Source organism: Electrophorus electricus, chromosome 1, assembly GCF_013358815.1.
Source record: "Electrophorus electricus isolate fEleEle1 chromosome 1, fEleEle1.pri, whole genome shotgun sequence".
NCBI classification, from domain to species: Eukaryota; Metazoa; Chordata; class Actinopteri; order Gymnotiformes; family Gymnotidae; genus Electrophorus; species Electrophorus electricus.
The window spans coordinates 22,788,160-22,813,683 of NC_049535.1; the positions used below are offsets into that span (position 1 = coordinate 22,788,160).

At 50.1% G+C, this 25,524-nt stretch overlaps 1 protein-coding gene across 8 annotated transcripts in view; it reads right to left on the minus strand.

Annotated features, from left to right (window-relative positions):
• The window catches only part of rbfox1 (RNA binding fox-1 homolog 1), a 182,934-nt gene that overhangs the window by 34,707 nt on the left and 122,703 nt on the right, over positions 1 to 25,524 (minus strand). The window contains exon 1 of one of the 8 annotated variants that reach the window (XM_035523577.1): positions 16,923 to 17,086. The exons of the other annotated variants lie outside the window; for them this stretch is intronic. The gene's annotated coding sequence lies outside the window, so the exon portion shown is untranslated. Of the gene's footprint in view, positions 1 to 16,922; positions 17,087 to 25,524 lie in introns of those variants that run through there. 8 annotated transcript variants of the gene reach the window in all.

Genomic DNA, 25,524 nt, shown 5'->3' on the forward strand with positions numbered 1-25,524 from the left:
TGTGTGCATGTGCGTGTGTGTGTAGGAGAGAGTGGTCTGGCAGTCACCCCCCTGCTTTAAACGGTGAGCTGGCTTCCGTCCAGATCCACAGGGTGCCGCTCTGGTTGCTCTTGCACCTCAGAATAGAGGGCAAATTGCTCCCCAAGTGCCCCCCGGTGACGCCGGCGGAGAGCGGCTCTACCTCAGCACTGTGGGCTCCGGGCCCCAGGTCCCCCACACATGCTCATTATTTCAGGCTGTGTGCCGTGTGCCCCCCCCCCCCCCCTCCCCACGAGCCCCCAGCGTCTCTCTCCAGCTCCGTGCTATTAGCTCTCCAGACAGCGAACGCACTAACGAACGCGCAGAGCATTTTTCCGCCTTGGGCTTTCGCTGTTCGGTAGAGAGCTCGGTGGCAGAAAGCTCGAAGTTAACTTGCTCTCTGCAGTGTGCCTGCGAACTATTTCAAATGTGACCCACCCTGTTGTCCACTAGGGGGCGAACTTTCAGGATCCCTGAACCCAAACGAGGTGTATCCAGGATGCTCTTATATACGCAATGCACTTTAGCAATTATCCTGTAGACAGCAAGCTGTTTTCCCTGCAGACAGTTCTAAAGTGAGGGTTGGGCAAGGAAATGAGAGGAAATTTGTGTGTGTGTGTGTGCGTGTGTGTGTGAGAATATGCGCATGTATGTGCATGCGTTCCTGATTAATATGCACGTGTAAGTCTGTGTGTGTTTCTGTGTATCTGTGTGCATGTGTGTGTGAGTGTTTCTATATTAGTGTGCATGTGTCTATGTCTGTATGTATGTATTTATGCACACGCTTGTGCAAGTGTGTGTGCGTGTGTGTGTTTCTATGAAGGAGGCAGGCCTGTGGGACTGTGTGGGAGTTAATGGGTGAGGTCTGTGCACGAGCCAAGAAGCAGCTCACCCTGCCTTCTCCTGCATTATCATATTAACTGACATTAGCAGACCAACTCTAATCTGATGCCTCTCTCTCTCTCTCTCTCTCTCCCTCTCTCTTTTTCTCTCTCTCTCCCCCTCTTTTTGTGCCTACTGCCTCCTTATATCTTTCATTCACAGCCCCTCTTTCCTCTCTCTCTCTCTCTCTCTCTCTCACTTTCCCTCCCCTCTGTCTTTCTCTCTCCTCTATCCCTCCCCCTCTCTTTCCCTCTCTCTCTCTCTCCCTCTCTCTCTCTCTCTCTCTCTCTACGCCCGCGCATCGTGGCTGGCGCGGTGCACTCCATGCAAATGAAGACATAAAGTGGAACCAGTTCATCAATCACGGCGGCGCGGGGGGGGGGGGGGGGGGGGGGGGGAGTGAGCCTTGCCCGAAGAGGAGTAGCCGCGTCCTCCCCCGGCCCCGTGCTGGGCCACCTTCCTGTCAAGCACCGCCTCTAATTAAGCATCTAAAATTGTGTGCCACCCACGGCCAGAGCCCCCACCTACCTGCCCACTCCCCCATCACATGGCCGCGGCCCATCCATTTTCCGCCTGCCACCTTTCCTAACTTTCCATCGCAGGCGTCACGTCATTCCCTCTGGCCGAGACCCCGCCTCTGGCTGAATGTAGTAAGCTGAACTGACCCCCGAAGGCGGGTCAGTCTGTCCCAACACTGCAGGCCCGACCCCGGCACTCAGGTATTCCTCGTCAGAATTTGAAATGACTTCACTGAGCTCTGTCTGAGTTGCAGGCTAAGCAGTGGAAGTCAGAACTGCTCCAGGAGTGTCACTAGAATCAGAAGCGGCTCTGGAGCGAGCGGATCTGGACTGAACGGAGCGTGGTGTCAGGCGCAGTTCCCGCGTTCCCTCTCACTGGAACCCCAGCAGGATCGCGACATCACGAAGTGCTCTGTCCGAGGGGTTGGCCGAGGCTCCTGGCGCCCTGTCCGCTCATCAAAAACTCGCTCATCCACCAGTCTGACCTTCCTCTTCCACGAAGCGGTGTTGGCTCCAGCCCTCTCACCGGCCGCACGGACATTGACATGTGATCCAGCGCCTGTCTGTCACACGTGTGCCTGGCTGGGGGGATCTGGTGCTTCAGTACGTCCCTGGCTGGGAATACTCTCTTCCTCCCTCGCTCCACAGAGGACTGGCTGCTTTACAGACGCGGTTTATGGGCACCACAAGGCTACGCGGCCCGATTGCGCAATAGGAAAACGGCATCTGGCAAGATTGAGCACGACTGAAGAAGCAACAGAAATCCCTGCAGACATCCTACTGTAAATATTATGTTTGCCGGTTTTAGAGTTCAAACATACAATTTTCTGCGCTGGCCCTGGCCACGTGCTCGCAACGCGTCTGAGCGGGAGAGCAGCGAGAGTTTCGGACTGTCGAGACTCTGCTTCAGAGCCCGCAGCCTTCCGACTTCAGGTGTCCACACCCCCTCTCTTTGATCTGACGGCATGACAGAGGCGCCGAAAATAGCGTCCGAGGGGCGGGCTTTTGCGAGACTCAACCGGCAGGCGCGTTTGTCGGCGGGCCGCGAGTGAGCTCCTGCTTCAAAGCCCCACCAGGCTGGGCCGCTCTGGCTCGTGCGCCAGGAGCGTGGGGTGCGCGTGCAGCTCACGCCGCACGGAGAGCCGGTAATGATGTCTCCAAGCCGGGGCCATGCGGACCCCGCCGCCTCATTATCTCAGACGTGGTCCGCCGGACGGGTCAGGGCGGCTAGAAACGGGCCGACCGGTCGTCACGGCTGCCCCCACCCCCACTCCCCCTTTCCCAGCTTCCCCTGCATGTGAGCACGCTCAGATGAGGTCGAGACGCTACATGTCTGGCCGTCATTATCTTTACATTGGATTTCTCCTATGGCGGTTTGTCTTTCCTTATCATCTGACTGCGTCTACTATGACAACGCAGCATTTCAAAGGGCAGAACAGTCTAATGGGTAACCAATGTGTGGTTTAATAGTGTAGGGGCAACGTTGAGGTCTGGGCAGGGTGGGGGCTTTGCCCTACAGTTCCCGGAGTACTGGAGTTGTTCAGTCCCTCGAGCAGTTTTGGAAAGTCTCTGATAGGATTCAGCGCACAACCGGAGTCGAGAAAAGCAGTTGCTATCCGTACAGCAGCGGAATGCCAATGACATCATGCTCAGGAGTAAGTGAATATGCATGTGGGAGGGGCAGAGGAGTAGATGGAGGGAGAATGGAAAAGAGGCAAACAGAGAGGGTGGGGGGAGTAGGATAGAGGGAGCGCGATCAGATGGCAGATATGGAGTCTGGCTGCTTCCTGCTAGCTCTCCTCTGATGTGCATCACTCCTGACCAGCGGGCTGCGGACCAGTCGCCCCTCTACAGGAGGAGCACATGTGTTTCCAGGGCACAGGCCTGGAGCCTTCCTGCAGCCACTGCGCTGGAACAAATCTGCTTTCCATTCCGCGCTGCAAATCTCATGTTCTAGCGGGGCCGAACTTAGAGGGGCTCAGTCGTCCGTGTCCGCCCTGTGTGAGCTTTCTCTCTCTCTCTCTCTCTCTCTCTCTCTCATCCCTTCATCACCTCCGGCTCCGCTCTCTGCGGGCCCCCCATCCCTGCAGGGGAGTTGGCACGCAGGCGGCAGAAGAGGCCTATCTCAGCATCGTAAACATCCACACCAGCCGTTAATAAAGCGCGGTCATTAAGCCAGTTCTGCTTCAGGTTAATTTACTAATCAGCCAGGCAGGGGCGCCACCCTGAAGCCCACACGTGCCAGGCATGACTCTTTCTTACACACACACACACACATCTGTAATTACTTTTTGTGTCTGTCGTGGGCAAATGGAGAGAGAATGGTGTTCCTGGGCGGACATCGACTGTGGCCCGGCCTTATGGAGGCCGCCTGGAACCCTTCAGACGCGCATAATCAATCTTATCTGCTGCATGGGGGATGACGGCTTCCAGAGGAATAAACACTGCCATTGCCAACGTCCTCGGGCGAAGCTCAACTTGATGCCGCTCCCTGAACTACCTTTTCAATTCCTCTCTCTCTCTCTCTCTCTCTCTCTCTCTCTCTCTCTCTCTCTCTCTCTTACATTCTTCCCTTGCACCTCCTTCTGAAGCCTCCCGCGAGGAAAGCCGCAGACTCCGCTGTCGCGTTCGGGGTATGGGAACGTGAGAAAGATCGAACACAGTGGTGGATCGCTCCAGGCTAACACCGTGCCGCTCTTAAAGAGCCCCCCTGCCATCTTCCCTTCTATAACAACAAAGCTCTTCAGATGCAAAACAGAGGTGGGCGTGCTTGAGTGCCAGAGTGCGAGAGTGCTTGTGTGCGTGCATGCGAGCGTGCACCTGTCGGGAAGGCCCCCGCGCGGAACCAAAGGCCGTCGAGGTTCCGCAGGCCCGTTCAGAAGCAATCCGAATGAGCCCCTTACTTACAACCCATTGCCGTGGCGACTGCGTGGCAAAGATTCCGCTACCAGGTCACACGCCTCAAACGGCCCACGTGGCCCTTCATCGGAGTAGCCGTTGACAGGCGGCAGGTCGATGGCTCGTTCGCCCGGGTCATGCCATGCGTGGACGGCGCACAGCTGACAGAGGGGATAGCTCACGCACCATTAGCACGTCGGCGGACTGAGTCATCGCACAACGCCTCGCACTACAGCGGGGGCCGGAGGAGACGGCGGCACGCGATGGGAGACGCGCTCACCGAGCTGAACCAGCACACAGAGGCAAACACACACGTGTGGCCGCACGCGCGCAAGCACACTGGGCTATTAAAAGACTTTGCTTTGATTAGCTCGAGCAATCAGACGCACAAAGGCTAACTCTCTGCTGTCAGGACGCGAGAGCTTTTCTCTCCTCGATTGTGTAAGAGTGTAATAGTGTTAGTGTGCGTGCTGCTATCAAGTGCATGTACCTCAGCCCCTGCATCTGTTCCATGCATGTTAGTGCTGAAGTGAGCATATGTTTACATATCTAGTCAACAAAACCAGGACCAACTGGGTTTCATCACCAAGTTAGTCACCAAAACAGCTAGCTAGGGAAAGCCCTAATAACATCTTCCACTGTGTCATCTGCTGAGCTCTCGTTCTTGAAAACCATCTAACCATCAGTCAACTTTCTCCGTTCCTAGTGTGAGGGGAGGGGAGGAAGTCCCGGCGAGTCTTTGATGTGTCTTTTCTTTGTCTGAGGTAGGCACATCAGCTGCAGAGAACAGTGGCAATGCCCCCCCCCCCAAAACATCAGCCAGACACACCCCCCCCCCCCCCCCCCCCACACACACACAGTAAGCCAGTGTGCAGGCAGCTAATAAGCGGTAAACACCATGAGTGGATGACATGGTGAGTTGCAGAAGCCGTGCTTTCTGCCAAACATTAGGGGTGTGGGGGTGAGGTGTGAGGGTGCTGTGGCAGGGTGCGGGGGGTGAGCTTTGTGTGAGCGCTTTTCCTCCTAACATTTTAGAAAAAAAAAACGACTACGGAGATGAAAAAACTAATTTGAATATACATACAATATACAATTTTAATTTGATTGGTGCATTTTATTTTCCTGTCACTGACAACCATTTCAGGGCACAAACATCTGGGGGCTGAGGAGGGGTTCCCCTGAATGGGCTGCGTGCAGTTAGCACATGCTCATACATGTGTATGTATACACTCACCAGCCACTTTATTATGTACACCTGTTCAACTGCTCATCAACCAATCACATGGCAGAAAGTCAATGCACGCAGACTACCTGCAGTACAAAGCGAGCATCAGAATTGGGAAGAAAGGTGATTTAAGTAACATGGTTGTGGGTGCTAGATGGGCTGGTCTGAGTATTTCAGCAACTGCTGATCTACTAGGATTGTCCTGCACAACTGAGCTATGCACGCGACACGTCATGCTGAACACGTGATACGTCAAGCCTTGAAGCAGATGGGCTATAGCGGCAGAAGACCACACTGGACGTCACTCCTGTCTGCTAAGAACAGACAACCGAAGCTACAATTCATGTGAGCTCACCAAAACTGGACAAGAGAAGACTGGAAAAACGTTGCCTGGACTGATGAGTCTCGATTTGTGCTGCGACATTTGGATGGTAGGGTCAGAATTTGGCTTAAACAAGATGAAAGCAAGGATCCATCCTGCAGATCCAAGGTTCAGGCTGTAGTGGTGGTCTAATGGTGTGGGGGAGATTTTCTAGGCACACTTTGGGCCCCGTAATACCAACTGAGCATCGTTTATATGCCACAGTCTAACTGAGTGTTGTGCTGAGCGTTGTATCTTCTGATAGCTACTTCCAGCAGGATAATGTGCCATGTCACAAAGCTCAGATCATCTCAAACCGGTTTCTTGGTCATGACAGCGGGTTCACTGTACTCAAACAGCCTCCAGACACCAGATCTCAATCCAATAGAGCACCTTTGGGATGTGGTGGAACGGGAGATTAGCATCACGGATGTGCCGCAGATAAATCTGCAGCAACTGCCTGATGCGATCATGTCAATATGGACGGAATCTCGGAGGAATGTTTGCAGCGCCTCGCTGCAGCATCTATGCCGTGTGAGTGTGTTTGTGTGTGTATGTGTGTGCAGACTCTATAGTAAAACAGAGGAGTCCATTTGTGTGGTGTTTTGCTCATGCTGCTCAAGAACCCGTTATAGTCATATAGGGCACAATATGGCTGCCATCACAGCTGTGACCATGGCGACGGCCCAAACACAAAGCACTCATCAGCCCCGTCTCCACCCCCCGGCTGCCCTGCTCCAGGACTCGTCAGGTACAGGTGATGTTAATTACAGGCATTATTTACACAGCTGAAACAAAGCAGCAAAGCGGCTCTCTGCTGGGCTGCCTTGAGCCGACTCGAACACATATGATGCAGACCGCTCACTTCCCAAGCCCCCCCCCCACACACACACACTCTGCACTCTTCTTCCTCTTCCTCTCTATTTCTCTAAAAAGAACATGCTGAAAGAACATTAATCATGCATCATGTTTAACCTTGAAATCATGTCATTTCATCTGACTCTGCTGTCTGCTCTGTATGTGTAAGCTGTAAAGATTCCAGCTTGCCTATATATGTACTAACTCTCCCAAAAACCAAACCCCACCTCCCCTCCCCCCCCCAACGTGGATCATGGGATTTCTCTTTTTTAAGCAGAGCCGTCTTCAGCTTTGAAGCAGACTGTGAATCTTTTTTCCAATTCCCGTGAATAGTTCAGGCTATATATTATCCTCATGTCAGAGAGCAAAGGGAGCCAGGACAGAGAGGAGTGAGAGAGAGAGAGAGAGAGAGAGAGAAAGAGAGAGAGAGAGAGATGGGATAAAGACAGAGCCACAGAATGAGACAGAGAGAAAGAGAGTGACACAGTGGAGAGATGCAGAGCCAGAGAATCTAAAAGACAAAAAAAAAGTTAGAGAGAGAGAGAGAGAGAGAGAGAGAGAGAGAAAACAAAGGCTGAGTTTCTCAGACAGATGTTGCAGGGGTCTCTGACAGTCGTGTCACAGCAGATGTTGAGAAGAGGAGGAGGGACAGCTATGGGCAGCCATAAAGGTTGCTGGGTCAGCCACATACGTATAGTAAGAGCAGGACTCATCAGTCACAGACGGACGCACACGGCCGGGATCTGGCCAGGACACCCAGATGTCCTGCAAGTCCTGCGCTCTTAGCCGCTGAGCCGGTCTCCAATCTTTTTCATTTCAGTTACAATTACAATTACAGCCATCGCCACTGTGACTCAGCAAACATTAAGATCAGTCTGTGCGCTTTGCGTGCAGTATGTCTGTCAGCCAAACGGACAGGCAGAGAACATCATGCGGCAAAGATGTTTCCTGTCGCAAGCTCAAGGCTTCAGGTATGAGGCAATTTAAACTTAAAGAGTATAACCAATAAATGCAAAAACAAATTGCATTTTCACTTTCTAAGCCAATTTTATGGTTTCACTCAGTTTACCACTATTAAAAAGAACAATGGTTTGTTGTTGTGGTTGTTGTTTTTAATAATTTAATTCAGAGTCTTATTAAATGGCAGAATGGAGATTTCCAGTCACGTGCGCGCAGGTTTCTCCACGAGTGAGTTTGGAGGACTGGCATCTGTCATAATTATGCTCACTTTTAAGACAGACCTCACCATCTAACAAGATATATCCCATTATTGCCAGATGTTTTAAAATTGCCATTATAAATGTTTACACAGTGTAGTAACTCAAGCTATTAATTTCAACTTGCAACATAAAAATACTCCAAAAGCAAGCATAAAAACATTAGTGTCAGCTGCTGTAAATGTTGCGCTATTAATTTCAGCCGAGAGACACAACTTTCAACGTGTCCCATCTGTTATTGTTCCAAATGACCCAAATTGCCTCACAAACCTGCTACGTGGAATCATTTTCAGCACGAGCGCTAATGTCGCATAGCTGAAACGTTACCGCCAGCATCCTGTCGTGTAACTGCGCCCTTGCTGTGGCTCCTGCAGTCAGTCCTAATCGGACGCCTTCGAGTAAACGGCATTTGTATGTCTTCGCATCATTCGCGGATCATGCACGGAGCTGCCTCACAGCAGTACTGGGCCACAGCGCTGTGGGTGCACAGAGATCCAGATGAGCTATACATTGGTTGTGTGACTTGGGGAAGCCTCAGGGGTTTATAGCAGGTTTACCGGAGGTCTGCACCTATCAGCTTCCCTGCCACGTGTCAGCTGCGACGAACCAACAAACTGTCAGCCGCAATCCCAGCATCTTCTCCGCGCCGCCAAGGGTGGGGAACTCCCACGATAAGGAAGGGCGTTGTTTTCTTTCACCTTCTCGCCATCTTTTTTTATTATTATGTGACACCCTGATATGAACTGAGCATCAAGATCGAACTGTAACTCCCTCCCTTTAGCCGAGGGGCTGCTGGGAAACGGAGTCCTGTCGGCAGCAGGGTGTTATTCGCCTGATTAAAGGTGCGTCAGAGCGGCCCAGGTGGATCTGTCGGTCTGTCGTGCAGCGGCAGGTGAGGAAATCCACAGCTTGAGGGGCTTCGGGGGATGAGTCCGTGGCTCTGACTGAGCATGGTATACCCCCAAGCAGCAGGGAGGTGGAGGGGGAGCCCACACAGCCCACAAGGACTCCGGCGCTTAGAGTGCCTCCATGAAGAGGAGCGAAGTTGACAGACAGGGCTGGCGAAGCCGACCTTTGCACCATGTAATAGACAGACGAGGGGGCTAGAAATCACACTGTCACCAATGACGTCCCTGTAAATACTGCCACTCCATCACCCAACACACACACACACACACACACACACACACACACACACACACACACGGGCACATGCACGCCGCAGAGAAGCGCATTAGCATTAGAGATCTCAGCGGCGACCTCACCGCTCAAGATCTGCACACACCCGCTACACATGTGCGCGTGCGTGTGTGTGTGTGTGTGTGTTTGTGCGCAGTGCGCTGTGGGACTACAGGGCTTGCCTCTAATTGCGGCCTTAATTGTGCCGGTGATTCTCGCATGCTGCTCTTACGTATGACGAGGCCGGTGTGACTTATTGACAGATCCGCCTCACAAGCACGGTGACCTGACAAAAACACATTGATTAATTACGAGCCATCCAAGACAATTAGCCGGAACAGAATGCCAAACAATCCGCGGAGCGAACTTCCCCGCGCTCCCGCGCCGACCTAGCCTCGTTTTAAACCCCGCCGAGGATACATCAAACAATTTCTTTCCCCGCGTTTCCAAGGCAACATTAATATGTTAGCTCGTCGGTTTTACTGGAAAGCATTTCACTTGACACTTTTAAAAAATGATTTAAAAGCCGGCTTAGCATGTATGCCTCATCTGGCCTGTGCTAAATCAGCCTGCGGACCCTGAGTCTTCCTGGCTGTCGGGGACGGGCGTGGACGGAGTGGCGGACTGGCCACTTGCCGCTCCAGCCTCGGAGACGTGAGCCCGGGTTGGCTGCTCTTCACCAGCCGCATGCATTTCCATTTGTTTGCGCGAGCCCCGGCGTCGGCCTCGGCGGTCCGCTGGGCACTCTTTACCGCTCAGCTGCCGTGGCAGGCGGGTGGCCAGCGGGATGAGCTGAGATCAGAGGAGGAAGAGGAGGAGACTTCTCACCCCCCCCCCCCCCCCCCCCCCCCGCTCTGTACTCACACGGCCAGAGACACAGCAGGTCCTGCGATAAAACCCCACTCACTCTCTTCCAACCACAATGTCCATTTAGCCTTTTTTGTTCTTCACATGTCCATCTCTCTCTCTCTCTCTCTCTCTCTCTCTCTCCCTCTCTCCCTCTCCAGCTCCTCTTGTTGAACCCCCCCGTTTTACACTCTCTTTCTATCTGTCACCCCCACCCCACCCCCATGGTGCAGGCTGCTTCCAGAGTGAATACCAATCGGCAGAGGAGCTTCCAGCACTTACCGTAACCGAGGCAGCGCCGGCCGCCCGGCGAGATGCATTAGATTAGGTAATGGTGAGATGAGTGATGGAGGCGACCGGCCTCCTGCCGCAGAGGTCCCGGAAATAAGCACCCACCCCGGCCTGCATATTACACCCTCGCGTTATACCGGCCAGTGATAGAATAATGTCAGCCAGGCGCTGGGCTAAAATTGAACTGTCAAGAACTGTCAAATACACAATAATATGCTCTGCAAACCTAAGCCATCGCGTCTGCCTGAACGGGCCGGCGGGTTCCGGCTCCCGACGCTGACAGTCGCCGTTCGACCACAGGCGCTTTCGGGCCAGTGGGCGGGACGGCGGCACCCTGCTGACAGTGCAACCGAGCTCACCTCCGTCTGCTCCAAGGCTGACACAGGCCTTCAGCTCAAGAGTGGTTTATGTTTTTAGGTAGAACCGGATTTGAATCTTGCAGCAGCAGGGTCAACCATTTGGGCCCTAATAGACAAGTTTTTTTGTGTTTTTTTTTTTTTTACTCCTCTCTGAAAATCCTTCTTTTACTCTGCTCCGCCATACGGGTGTGTTAACGCAAGCACCTGCAGGGATAAATGCTCAACCTGCTGGCCGTCACGTCTATGGCTCCGCCCACGCAGTGCAAGCTGGGAAGTTCAATTCATTTAAGCCTCAGATTAACTCTCACACTTTTATTATATGCATTATAGTCTGGGACATTTCCCCTCATCACACAATGAAAAAAAAAAAAAAAAAAATCCATGCTTACAGCCATTCATGAATATTCATGAACGTTCCTATTTCTTTTTGCTTAAAGAGTTTAGCCCTTAAGTGAACCTTGTGCGATTGAACTGCATTATCACAAAATGTATAATTAATTTGTAAAGCATATGATAAATTTAAAATGCTTCTCTCAGGGTCTGAATCATGCTGTTTTTTTAGAGGTTTAGCCAGAGATATCATCACTTCGGATAAGCCACAAATCAATAGCTGTGTGATACCGTGGGCTTCGTTCACTCTCTGATGGCATACAGGTTCATTTAGTTAATGGTCTAAAGAGATGGGGGTGGGGGGGAAGAAACGAAGGGCCAGTACTAATAGCGAAAAGCTCCAGACAGCACGTAGGCACAGCCCACTTAGAGCGGAGTGGATCGGGGGCCAATTAGTGGTCCCGATAGTCTTGCAGAAACCTGGCTGGTTGGGGGGATAGAGCCATGATGGTGGAGGAGACAAGGGGTGCAGGCCACAGGGTGGTGGTGGTGGTGGTGGAGATCACAGTGAGGGGTGGGGGTGGCGGTCAGGGTGGCGATAGCAGAATACTTGCAGGAGAGACGGACTATCTGCGGCGCGGAGTGCGCGGGAAACAGGTGTAACGGAGCGCGACGGCCCGCAGGCTCTAGGAAAGCTCCCGCTTTTAAAAAGACCAGGCAACTTAGACGCTGAGTGCAATGTTACCGATGATAGATAGATGATGTTGTTATGAGCCCTCACACACACACACACAAAGACGCACACACGCACAGACAGACAAACCTACTCTTGATCTCTTAATCTTTAGTAAATATTGCACGACCCTTTTCTACCCATTTATAAGACATCCATTTTCTCTCTTTCATACAAGTGGCGTGGAATGAATACACAGAGAATTCCCCTGTTACCTCCGTAAACTCTTTAAAATAACCTAAATCAGAGTCCCCCGTAAAGCGAGAACTGCATTGACAAAGCCATCTGTGTCTCGGTGCGTCCATCCTCGGCAGACGACGCAGGAGGGAGGATTAGACCTCCTGCCAGACCGTCCTATTACCTCAGGGGCTGAACCAGACTTGGCATTGCGCTTCTTGCCAGGCTATGATGTTACTGGGCCGTCTGCGGTGCGGAGACACTGAAGGTGTCTTAAGGACATAGTGTGGCCATTGTATTAAGCTTGGGCACAATCTGGGCCCATTAGTCATCGCTGGGTATCTCCCAGGTTCCAGCCACCCCAAACACCCATGGCTGCTGCGCTCAGGGGGCTCGCCCACCCCCTCAGCCGGCACAGTCTCGTTCTTTTGGTCTTGTTCGGGAGGCGGAAGTGGTCCGTTTTGTCAATGTCACCACAGATATCCGTATATACAATGCAATTAAAGATAAGTCTAATCTCACACGCCCATGCCAGGCCTTCATTTTTAGCCCTCTCTAAGCCTATGGCATGTAGAAACCAGAGGGATTAGCTGCACACGTCTGTCTTTATGAATAAACTCAAGTGCAGATCCAGCAAGGACAAACACACACACACACACACAGCCAACATATGCAGGTTTCTAATCTGAACATATGTCTGTGGAATCGGCTCAGAAAGTTGCACGGAGGATCTGAAACTACATGTTTTGTTAGATGTTCTGCCGAGCGGACGACTTTTCAAAATCTCAGAATCGATTTGCTGCTCGTACTACACAATGTTTAGTGGTTGGGGCCTGTTGTGTTGTTGATGTCGAGGTGTGCATGCTGCACGAGGGACCATGGACGAGGCACATACATTCAACTGAGGAGATGCCCAACAAACAGCGCTCTCTTTCATGCAAATACACACGGGAAGTGCATGTGACATGGTCGAAACACATCATGACATCACTACTGGCTGTTGTGGCCGTGTCTACACTAGTCTGAACAGAAGCAAGTCAAAAGAGAAATTATTCAGAGGAAATGATGTAGGAAGAATTGGGTGATGAGATATGGGCAAAGAGCTAGAGGAAGATGCTACAACAAAATGCAATAAAATGTGTTAAACTGTTCAAGAAAGAAAATTAATCAATTGCTATGGTTTGACCTGAAGTTTCATAACCCATAAGCCTTGAAACAGGTTAATAATATCAAGAATGTTTATTTTATATGAACTGGATGCTTGGTGTAAAGAAAAACATATCCATTCTCACACATGGAAAATCTGTGCATAGATCAGAACCATTCATAAGTTCAATGAAAGCTTTTATAGAGGCCTATTCTGTTTTAAAACTAATCTTTTCAACTAAGCTAAGCCTATTTATTCTACCGCTGAGAATTAGTCTTAAAAATGAAATTTGGGGAACCTCCTGACTGAGGCAAATACAAATTGAATACAAGATATAAGATGCATATAATCAGAATTATTGTATACAGAAGTAGCAGTGGCTCAAGTCCTTTAGTAAGAGTTTTCTCTTATATCCTCACTGGCTGTAATTATTATCTCGCTTTCTCACTAGCTGCTCTGAGGTTTGTCCCGCTTGCTCATTGGCTGTTGCTCATCACTGCTTGTTGCAGAGATACTCACACTACAAGATTTGACAAGATTAACGTCAAACATGTTTCGAACATTGACAGCTTGGAAAATCACAGCGGGAAAATCACGCCGCTGAACCTTGACTGGTGCATTTGGACACCAAGGCCAAAGGATCATCTGTGGCAGCGAAATCAGGGCTAAAATCATGCGGTGCGCACCTGGTCAAAGGAAAAGCGAACGGCTGAAGAGTGAATCCACTCTGCTCCTTTCCTCTGAACAGCATTCCATGCTGACCTCACCTCGGAAGTTGAAAAACCCCCTTGTGATGTAACAATAAAACAGGATGAGTTCCCGTTTTTCCCTATTCCAGGAGGCCACTCTCGTGTGAAACGCAGTGTTCTGGATCTGAAAGCACAGATGCAGGGCCCCATGGACAAAAGGCAAGATGCCTTCTCTGGGAGGTCACCCCAACGCAGATTCAAAACACAGCAAAATATAACCAGTGAACCCTCCTCTAAAAATACCACGTTCACATTAAACCGCTGTCTACAGCTCTCCCCAAAGACGTCTTTCTCATTTTGGCAACATATGCAAATTTCTGGATTTGAATTTATTTATTTAATTTTCATCACATCTGCGGAAGGTATTAATTCTGCTCTCTTATTTTAATACATGGCTTTATGACTTGTAATTGCATGATTTGCATTTTTTCCCCCCACGCCTATTATAAATAATCCATGAAACATGCGCTCTCGCTGCCAAGCTGCCGTTCTGTTCAGTTTTTAATCTGGTGAAACAGTCGCTTTATCTTCCATTGCAACCTGGGTTTTATCGTTTTGTTGTACCGTGGTGTCGTTCATGTGGAAATGTTTACAAAGCAACAGACCTCGTCCCTTCACCCGCTAACGGCGGAGTTTAAAGTATTAAGGCGGCCACGTCGTTGCCTGTGGCACGCGGCACGTAGCTCTCTGTCATAGGAGCGGGACCGTCGCGTGCATATTTTGTGACACCTTTTTCAACAGGAAGGGCCTTTTTTCGTGTTTATCTCCAGCGTCTGTGTTTTCTGCCCCAGGTCGATTAACCCTGCTGTTCGCCTCCACCCCTCTGCAGGGTGGGGGGTGGGGCATGGAGGCTTCGGTTCTCGGCTGCCGTAGTGGCACTGCGGAACGCGATGCTCTATCGCGGAAAAAAAACAAACCAAAAAAAAAAAAAAACCCCCAACACAGGCCCTCCACAGTGAGGCCCCAACACACCCTGTGCCCCCTTCCACGGCTCCACCCCCCGGGAGAAACCCACGACACACGAAAGAGCTGTGCAGGGTGCTTACCTCTGGCTGGGATCTCCGGGTGCATGCCAGACTCTGAGGCAAACATGAAAAGACAGAGAGACGGAGGGGCCGCACACTCATGTGCAAATGCGTTTTGCACATGTCAAAACATGCGGTCCCTGCAGCAGAGCCATGCCTCAAATCAGACCTGAATGAGTGCACACTAGGTCACTTACACTAGGGGCTCACAGAGCGACTGGAAGTTTTTTGGGGGGGTGGGGGTGGGTGCAGAGAGGTTTGGAAGCGAATACGCTGCGTTTGTGATGGTTCAGTTCAGAACAGTCATGAATTGGTTTGGGATTCGTGAATTTAGTATTCACATCTTGACAAGGCATCCTGAACACAAGCCTTCCGCAGGCTTACTGCAAACATTCAAAGGCGAAGCCGTTTTAAAACAGAAAATCATATGGCAAACCAGACTGGCATTACTTTGATTATACATTCTGCTCTCCAACGTCTGTCAAGTAGGGCAGAATTTCAAATGAGAGGACTGGGAGAAATCTGCATGATGTATTCCGGATCTAATGAGAGCTAAAGTAGATTGCAGGCACGCGGCATACACGATGCCCTGTGAGTAACACCACTCCGGTGTGCCAGCATAATTTGCCCTGATGTGCCAGCGTGCCTCCTCCGTTCAGGCAAGTCCAGAGGATTCACCCACCCGAACTCACCTGCTGGGGACGGAGAGAAAAAGAGAGGGAGAAAGAAAAAAAGAAGTGGTTCTGCCTGCTCTCCGCTCCCACTGCCGTGCCCCCCCGTCGGGGTGGGGCGGGGCTTCCACGCGGGCGTGCAAGGGAGCCTCGTAGGTGCTGTGCTGTGTCGACAACCAGTGATTCAAAGCGCAATCCAAAACTTGCATAATGCCCCATGCACCCACATTATGACTCACTAAATTACATAAACTGGATATGGGGTGCTCCGCTGCTCATGGCCGCATCCCACAAAAATAGTCCTCAGCCGAAAGAGGAAGTACCGTGCCTGCTGCGAAAGCACACGCTCCCAAAAAAAGAGCAGAGAAGCATTGGGCACGGAAACGTTCGGCGAGATTCACCCGCTACTCCCCTCCTCGCCAGCAAAATATGCGGGAAATGCAACTAAAAGCTTAGTCACAGACTTAGTGACAGAGAAATGAGCGCAAGCGACACGACAAGAAAAACTAAACGTTGAAAAGAAATGGTGGAACCTTAAAATTGTGAAATATATTAAAGAGCTGAGCAGTTATTGTTGTTAAGTCTAGTGACGCAGTAAATGCTGAGCCTATCAAAACAACACCACATGGTGAGCATGCAGAAGAAGAGGGCTTGAACTACCCCAATACATCCTCATAGCTCCTCCTATTACAGAATACACAAATAAATACCAATAATAATAATGGATATATGGATCTATATACTCAAAGCAATTTCTCCCCATTATTCTTATCACAAATAATTTACCACCTAAGGTCACATATTTAACTATAACTTATTTTTGGTCTTGTACCTAATTTCTAATGCAAATGTCATTCTCACCATTATTGCTTCGACAGCCAGAGAGTCATCAGTACTTTACCACACAGAGAAGCCAGTTTATGAAGAGAGAGTGAGACGGGGAAGAAAGAAATCAACAAAACAAAGCAGAATTCCCAGCTATTTCAATTAGGCATCATTATCTCCCATTTCACCCAATTGCTATTCTTCCTCTACAGCCAATTTCCGCCAGCCGGGATTAAAGCATGGTTGATGTTTAACAACAGAGCAACTCCATGCTTTGTTAGCTGGGTGAGTACACTTTGAGAATAGGGCAATCTCTTACATTAGCATACAAACACACACACACACACACACACACACACACACACACACACACACACACACACACACACACATACACAATCAGAAGTGAACAGGCATGCTCTCACTGAGGTGCTCAGCAGAAATTCCCACTCTTTTATGGGTCGGTCTTAAATCCAAGCAGAGTCAGCTCGAACAGCACATTATAAAACACCCCCACCCCCCAACCCACACACGCACACACATGCGCACACACGCACACGCTTCAGCCACGGGTCCCCTGGCCGAATATTGATTTTAATATATCCCAACTCACCCCGTTGTGCGGCGAGCTCTTTGGAGACTGAATGGCAAGCAGAGTCTGTTAGTGGAGACGGAGTGGCTCCGTGGAACACACTCGTGCACTCTCGCACTTGAGGAAAAGGATCATTTCAAAAAGCAAGGCAAGAAACAGAAATATGAGCACGAGGGGTACACACACAGAGCCAGAGGAGCTAGGGAGAGAGCGAGGGGGGGGTGAGAGCGAGGGGGGGGAGAGAGCGAGAGGGAGAGAGAGAGACAGAGGAGGGGGGAGAGGGGGGAGAGCGAGAGAGAGAGAGAGAGAGAGAGGGGAGGGGGGAGAGGGGGGGAGAGTGAGAGAGAGAGAGAGAGAGAGAGCGAGGGGGGGAGAGAGCGAGAGGGAGAGAGAGAGACAGAGGAGGGGGGAGAGGGGGGAGAGCGAGAGAGAGAGAGAGAGAGAGGGGAGGGGGAGAGGGGGGAGAGCGAGAGAGAGAGAGAGAGAGAGAGAGAGAGAGAGGGGAGGGGGAGAGGGAGAGAGAGACAGAGAGAGAGAGAGAGAGAGAGAGAGAGAGAGAGAGAGAGAGTGGGAAACAAGAGTGAGCAGGAGGGGCGAGTGAGAGAGAGAGAGTGCGAAAGAGAAAGAGAGCGAGGGAGAGAGATGGGAAATTAATAATCCCAGAGACAAGTCCCCTCTATGTTATTCATCAGCCTGCCTCTTCGCGTGATGCGGAGAAGCTGAGATATGCAGATGGGAGGGGCGAGCGGCACACTCCATTGGCTGCCTCTCTTCATTCCTATACATCGCAGCCAATCCTCTCCCTTTTTCTCCCCCTTTTCTTCCTGCCTGGAGGTACAAATATACAGTAGCCGCCGAGCGGCTTCGGCAGAGTTGAGCGAGGAGAGGAAAAAAGACAGATGAGGGTCCGCGAGAGAGACAGAGAGAGAGAGGGAGGGAGAGAGAGAGAGAGAGAGAGAGAGAGAGAGAGAGAGAGAGAGAAAGCGGGAGGGAGGAGAGAGCCAGTGAGGCAAACCCGCTGTATAAGAAATAGTGCTCACGGGCTCAGCGATGCTAGCTCCGGTTAATGCACTATTAACTTTATTTGAGCTGACTTCTCATTTGATCCTCTGTGATGGGGTCAGTGAATGGTGAGCAATTTCCCTCCCCAAATCACGCCATAATGAAATTGCTGCCCATTTCCCAAACCTATAATAATAAAAAAAACACAAGCGAAATAATGCAGGTGATGTTGGCTGGCTGCCCTCCCTGTCAGACATTACAGGCAATTCCTTGCCTCCATTTTCCATGTTACAATGAATACATTTCACAGCTCGCTTGCTCTGAAGTGTGGGTGGCGCGGCATAACATCCTACGCCGTGCGCGCGAGAATATCTAACGCTGGAGCCCCCCTCTCCCTCGCAGCCGAGGGGAGCCCATCTCCGAAGCTCCACACTCCGTCGGGCTCATCAATTATTGACGCCACCCGTCGGCCTTCCAAACTCTCATGCGTTAAATGTAGTTTCGGGTTACGGGACGCTCCGAGAGCAGTGGCAGGAGAGAGAGAGAGACACAGAGAGAGTCACCGGCTTTCCGCGGGACGCACGACACGTGTGTGCGAACGCTGCACTTTTTGAGGGGACCAGGCCTTCGATGGCGAGGCCCCCCCCCCTCCACCAGTGGGCTCCGGCGTCAGCATCAGAGCTGACTGGCGCATTGTTCACCGTTCAGACGGGGTTGCACCCTTCAGAAGCGAAGCGGACCTGCTCCATTCACCACCTAAACGCTCTGTAATCATTCCCCACTTTGGCAGGGTGTCACGTGGTGGTGGGGGGTGGGTGGGTGGAGTGGTAGCACGTTAAGTAGGTGACACGTGAGACGCTGGATCGCACGTGAGAGCACTGGGGCCGGTCCTGGCTCGTTATAATCAGCTAATTAAGCACATCAGTCATGGCCTGCAAACGGTGCCACAATTCCCTTTGTAATCAAATGCATTATTCAAGGAGAATAAAAAAGAGAAGAAGGTGGTGAGTGGAGCAGGTAGGGGCAGCCGCAGACGGCGGGCCATACCATGACGAAGAGAGAACGGGGGAGGGCACGCTGAGGCTCACACCTCTAGTTTATTTTTTTCCCTTTTATTTGAGGCTGGATCTGAAGTTCGATACTCTGCGAATGCAAACACAAGCTGTTGACTGGGGGGGGGGGGGGGGGGGCACTGGAAGCTGTGTAACGAGGCAACCGCACCAGAAAAACAGACGGTAATTACCACTGCCCTCTCTCACACACACACACACACACACACACACACACACACACACACACACACACACACGGGAAATGGAACATGGGTCTGAATGGCTGGGAGTCACCTAGCCTTCTCGCCCCATTCCCGACCAATTCAAACTAATCTGCTCCTTGATTTCGGGGGGAAATCAACAAACATTCATGCTGGCGGAGAGGCGGCGCGAAGCGTGCGAGGAGCACGATCATGGCGGGAGGCGCCAGGCAACGGGGGCCCTTTCACAATGATTTTCTCATTCAGCCAAGGCCTGGTGAGAGGCCTGTCTTCAAACCTGGTCTGACGCTCGTCCGAGACGTCCCCGCTGCATTACCAATATTCAGGAGCAGCGAGTCGTACTAATTACAGGGTAAACGCACGTTTGTGTCCACCACGCACACCAGTAACCAGCAGGCTCAAGGATGGCATCATAATCATCTATTGTCCAGCATATCCTGCGATATTCTACAGTAGTCACGCAGAAGCAGCCGGAGCTGGAAATTTCTCCAAGCTCTCTTTTCTTAAATATTGGGAGAATAAATGAAGGCTTAAAAATGTTGACATAATTCTACCCATATTAATGACAATGGAGAATCAAAATGCTTCATGGTGCATAAAATACTTGCTTAAATGGTTCTGGGTCTTTCGCACGTATTACAAGGTGGTCGCCTTCGTCATAATTTGTGCAGCCTCCGGCTCTCCACAAAACTCCAACGAGTGTCTTTATGGAAAAAACTACTTCCTAACCGCACTCATTCCTAAGGCCTTGAACTGCATTGAAGACAGACAAGGATGGTGTAGGCCTACTGTGATAGGCTAATGGAGCTATTAGCTAACTTAAATCATTAGTGAGTCCTCTACAAGCTGTTTTTGCTTCATTTATTCAATAACTCACATAATTGCTTGTTTTTTCAATAAGATGAAATGTATTATATTCCTAATGAGAGTCAATAAACATCCATGCTTATATTTTGTCACATGATACTGAGATAATAACATGGCACAACTGACATTTCGTGAAATGAAAATATCTTTAATTAAAATAAATAGAAAATAATTGTTCTACAAATACATTTTAAATGAATACACATGACAAATGCGGCCCTTTCAGTTCCAGCACTTATTACTTTTCAGTGGATGTAAATTTGAGCGGCAGCTGAATTGAAAGCAACACCCGATCTGTAATCTTGTCTCCAGAACCAAAGCAAAGTTATGCCCATATAAGGTAATAATGTTACTGACAAGATGGAATATATTTTATATTTATGCTCAACTACACTGCAAGAGGTTCCAGTGAACTATAAATGATAACAATACCTTGTTTTAATTTGATTTTAAACAACTAAACTAAATAAACATTATGTTGTATTTAATTTAATTTGGAACAGAACACTATTTTTTTTTAAAATGCTTTAACATGACTACTGCCATTTTCTTTAATGATATAGTTAATAGAACTCCTGAAAGACATGGTTTGTAGTGTTTGCTCAAGCCAGATGAAGGCACAGTACATGTGTGCGTGCATGGTCAGGATGGTACCACCTCCGCCTAATACCGAGCCAGGAAAAACCCTGGTGCTTGTTCTTTAACAATACAACAGATTGCTCTAGTGCTTGTAATAGAATCGTTTGAGGCTGCACAGTGTATGGTTTGCAATACGATATTGCGATACTGATGTCTACAACGCAATATCTCAAGGCACGATATACCACAAACAAAATACTCATGAGATCTTTGAAAGCATTCTTATAAGATACATCCATTCATGTGTGAGCGGCACATTTTTTTGCAGCGCACGCAATCTTAATATAACTTTTTGGATTTGATTTTGGAAACTCTTTATCCAGTTCAGTTCTATGACATTCATGTTTCTGACAACCGTATCAAACAATTTTGAGGACAACACTGGCCAGGCTGCCGATCATACATTTAAATCACTTCCTAAGGGCTGTCTCCAGTCTCCATGCCCCCAGACTCTCCCCTCCTCGTGCATCCCCCCCTTGGCAAAACGATGGATGCCCACCGCAGGGTCCCTTGTCCCTTGTGGGGAATACTGCTGCCATCTTTGGCCCGAGTGCGTGGAAATCGCAGACCCACTGCAGTGGAGCTCGACCTTCCGAAAGGTCACGGACCATGGGGAAGCCCTCTTTGAAATGATCGTGGGGTTGAGTGCCGACCCCCAGCCTCCACGGGGTCGCGGCCTCGTCCGTACCCGGGTGTCACTTCCGCGTGCCGCAGACACGCCTGAAAGCGCTCTCGAGCTAAACCGCACCATTTGAGAATGTTTTTCATGCCGCCCCATCCCCCCACTACCAACACCCCCCCACCCCTCTATCTGCTCACTGTTGGAGCTGTAATTGACTTTATGCTCCGCTCCCGATATCTTTGACATAGCTGATGGGAGCTCTCAGCGGGGGCTGGAGATATGTCATACAATCCAATCTCCTACTCTGCTCCGATCGCATCGATGATTTAATTAAAGGCAACAATGAACACTTTATTTAATGGCTCTGCAGCCCCACCTCCACTCACCTCCCCCATCCTGTCAACCCCACCACCACCTTGCAGCACCTTCCAGAGAGAATCCACACAGAAGCCTGCTTCGCTCTCTCCTTTGAAGACGGCACATGTCCCGCCTCCGTTTCCATACGCGACAAAGGGGAGGTGCACTGGGCCGAGACGCCATTGTTTTAGCTCCAGAACGGAAGTGGGGCGTTGGCAGGGGCCTTGCGCCATGCCGGCTGGCCCAACGCAGGCGTCATACCGCAATGCACCACCAGGAAAACCAACCCGAACGTTGGACAGGAAGTTCTGCGTGCATACGGTTCTGTGCTGCACAGCCATATGCCACAGGGAACGCGGCATTTGTGGATTAGTGGACTCCAGTGAAGGAGGTCGCTACAAGATGAAAATACATGGAGGCATGTATTTAAGCAGGGGAGGGGGGGCGGGGGGGGGGACAAACAAACAAAAAAAAGTTGCAGAGCAAAAATAGCATGACACAGCACATGTCAGAAAAACGCCTCACACAACAGCACCGGTATTTTGAGCAGTACCACTCAACACTACTCATATTGCTCACTGGGGAAAAAACTGAATGCCAACTGTTTGGTAGCTACGGAAAATAAACACCGCGTGTATTCTGATATACTGAAAATAAATGAGTTGTCGGCAGAAGTACAATCGGGCAGTGCACAGATTTACGCTGGGTTTTGAAATCTGCCAGAACAGCTCCACGAAAGTATCATTCTATAATGCGAGGCATACCACTCACGCGCACACTACCCACACACCCACTGCCTGTCCCCATTCGGCCGGCATAGGCCAACACGCCGTTGTTTAATAAGGGAGAAGGCCACTTTGACGGAATTAATCTGACAAAGATCAATAAGGAAGATGAGGCCTCATCGGGGGCCCTGGCCGGTCTCTCCAGCAGGCCGTGCAGTAATGTGCATGCACGGAGTAATATCTGCTTCATGGAGTAATATCTGTTTCTTGGCCAGCGAGATTATCCCTTAGTGGATCTGTCACTTCCCATTTCAGTTAACACACTGCTGAGTAGGGTTCATCACACCCTGGGAGAAACAACACAAGAAAAAACAAAAGACAAGAAAATGACGCAGCCCTGCAGACTACAAAACAGACTGCAGGCCTGCCTGTACCTGGGGAGGAGTGTCTACACAACAAAAGTCACCGTTTCAGAACGCGGGGCAATGCGGTACATTAACAACTGCCTTTTAAACTGGTGCTGGTGAATGGAGAGAGCCAGGGGCCTCTGGTTCTTCACGTAGGGGGAGGGGGGGACGAAGACATGGGGGTTAACTGGCTTCCAAGCAGCACGGCCACCCAGGCCCGTATCATTGAGAGGGTTGCAGCACACTCGATAGCTATCATCTGAGGCTGTCTCCTCTGCAGACGCGGATCAGCGGCCGCTAGATTTGATTTGGCGGGGTCAGGAGGTGGTGGCTTGACACATTAATAAACCCGCGGAGTCCTCAGCTCCCCGGAATCGCTTGACCCCGGCACTCGGCCCACCAATCCAAACAAACCCACTGCCAAAATGAAAGCCGGCCACGTATGGGGCACAGTTCCTGTCAGGTGCGGTCACCGCCGTCCTGCCCACTGAAACCACACTGACGTTTTTGGGAGTGCGGCTCACACAAAGATCGGAAATCGATGTCGTTATGATCACATATTCCAGAAGGAAAAAGGAAAAAAAAAGAACAAAGGTTCTTTTTTTGTTACAAGAGTTTGTTACTGGAAAGGTATTCTGTTCGCTCTTTGGTACATGTCAAAAAAATTGCTTAAAAGTGGTCCCAGTTTTAAAGAAAGTGAATTGTATAGGTTTCATCCAGTTTATTTGGTCTAATGATCACTGCTCCTGTTTCACAGAGCCAAGAGCAGAGGTGAACCTGCCCTGGCTGTGAGCAGTGAGCCCATACCCATCAGAACTGCCCTGGCCCGGACTGCAGTGAGCCTATACCCATCAGAACTGCCCTGGCCCGGACTGCAGTGAGCCTATACCCATCAGAACTGCCCTGGCCCGGACTGCAGTGAGCCCACACCGATCAGAGTCGGCACCTCCAGCAGCCAAGGGCCTCTTCTCTCAACAACAGCCATGGATTAAATTGGAGTGTCTTTGCAAAAAGGAATACATGATAAAAGAGGATTTGCACCAGGGAACGGAGTGCTTATTACAGGTCGCTTGCTTATTCATGTATTTTTGTTGCATTAATTAAAGAAGTTGTGAGAGATATAACTTTATCAAGCAGAGACAAGGAGAAAGTGAGTGAGTGTGTATGTGTGTGTGTGTGTGTGTGTGAGAGAGAGAGAGCGAGGGAGAGAGAGAGAGAGAGCGCATGATTATATGAAACACTCCAGGAGTCTCTTCTTCCAAGCAACTGTAATCCAGCCAAAGGGATTGTGCTAACCTACTTTTAGTAGCTAACTATGAGGCTACACTTCAAATCAAAGGCACGGGATCATCTGACACTGTACAACATTAGACAAGAATGTAGCAAAGCAGCAGTGTGGATCTCTTGGCTGGAGTGCTGGAGCTGAAATCAGTACTCAGAAATGTTGCTGGTCACAGGCCTCAGGGTCTGATGTATGGAGGTTTAAGGACTTCCTCTTAGAAAAGACACAACACTGTGGGGCCGGGAGATCAAGACAATTACGAACATCTCCAAACACCAAACCCTACTTCAGCCAGAACAACACTATTCAAATCAGAGCCCCCAATACTTCAATAATACAGTCAGAATCCGAAAGACACGGACATTTACAAACAAAAATCATTTTCACATTTCTTTTTTTGTACAGCAGTGGAAGTCAGTAGTCCGGGCTGACCGTGCCGTGGTGCGTATGTGTAATGTAACACTGGTGAACTGTGTTGAACTGGGCTATCGAGCACTGCATGCTTATGGAGCCAACACAGAGCCAAACTCCTGAACCCATGAAAAACAACAACAGCAAACAAACAAGCAAACAAACAAACAAAAATCAGGCAAGCAGTAGATAAATTTGACTCTGAGTGTGGCCGAGTTGAGGAAGCTAGGCCTTTCTGTACCCCCAGCCTGGCACTGTAAACACTGCACTCTGGCAGCACCTGCTGGAACTGGAGGAAACTACATGCACGCCCAACACACACACACACACACACACACACACACACACACACACACACGCACACACACACGCACACACACACGCACACACACACACTTTCTAAACACTCAACGCAAATGCAGGGATGCAAGCGCACTCAGTGGAGCTCGCGTGTCGTGTGTTCGTCGTCGGGTAATTGAATAATAATCTAATTTGTATTTTTTTTTAGCCTGCTCCAGCAACTGGCGAGGATTTTTACAGATAAAGACAATTATCTCCGTCTCCTTTAATGTTTTAATTTTTTCAGCAGGCGCCATTATGCGGGAACAGATAGGGGGAGCGATGATTAAAATAGCAACCTGTGTTGGGTGCGGGAGCTTTGAAATGACTGGTCCTATCAGGGAGAATGCATGCGGAAAGCATCCCTCTACAGTCCACTAAATCCCTGGTGCTTAGCATATTGTACGCCTGCGACTGGTAAATTAGTCACATCTGAAATAGCCTAATTAACAGATAGGAGCTTAACCTACTTATCAGAGCACGGCACTCGGATTTTTGCGTGTGTGTGTGAGGGTGAGGGGTTTGAGGACTATGCGTGTGTGTGTGTGCGTTTGTGCGTGTGTGTGCCTGTGTAGGTGGAGGGGAAAAGAAGAGAGGTGAGGTGATGAGTTGCCGGATTGGTGTCGCCTTTATCCCATCGAGTCAAAGGGAAATTGGAGCTTGGTGCGTTCTCATTCTGCTGATAATGGTCTTGAGTTT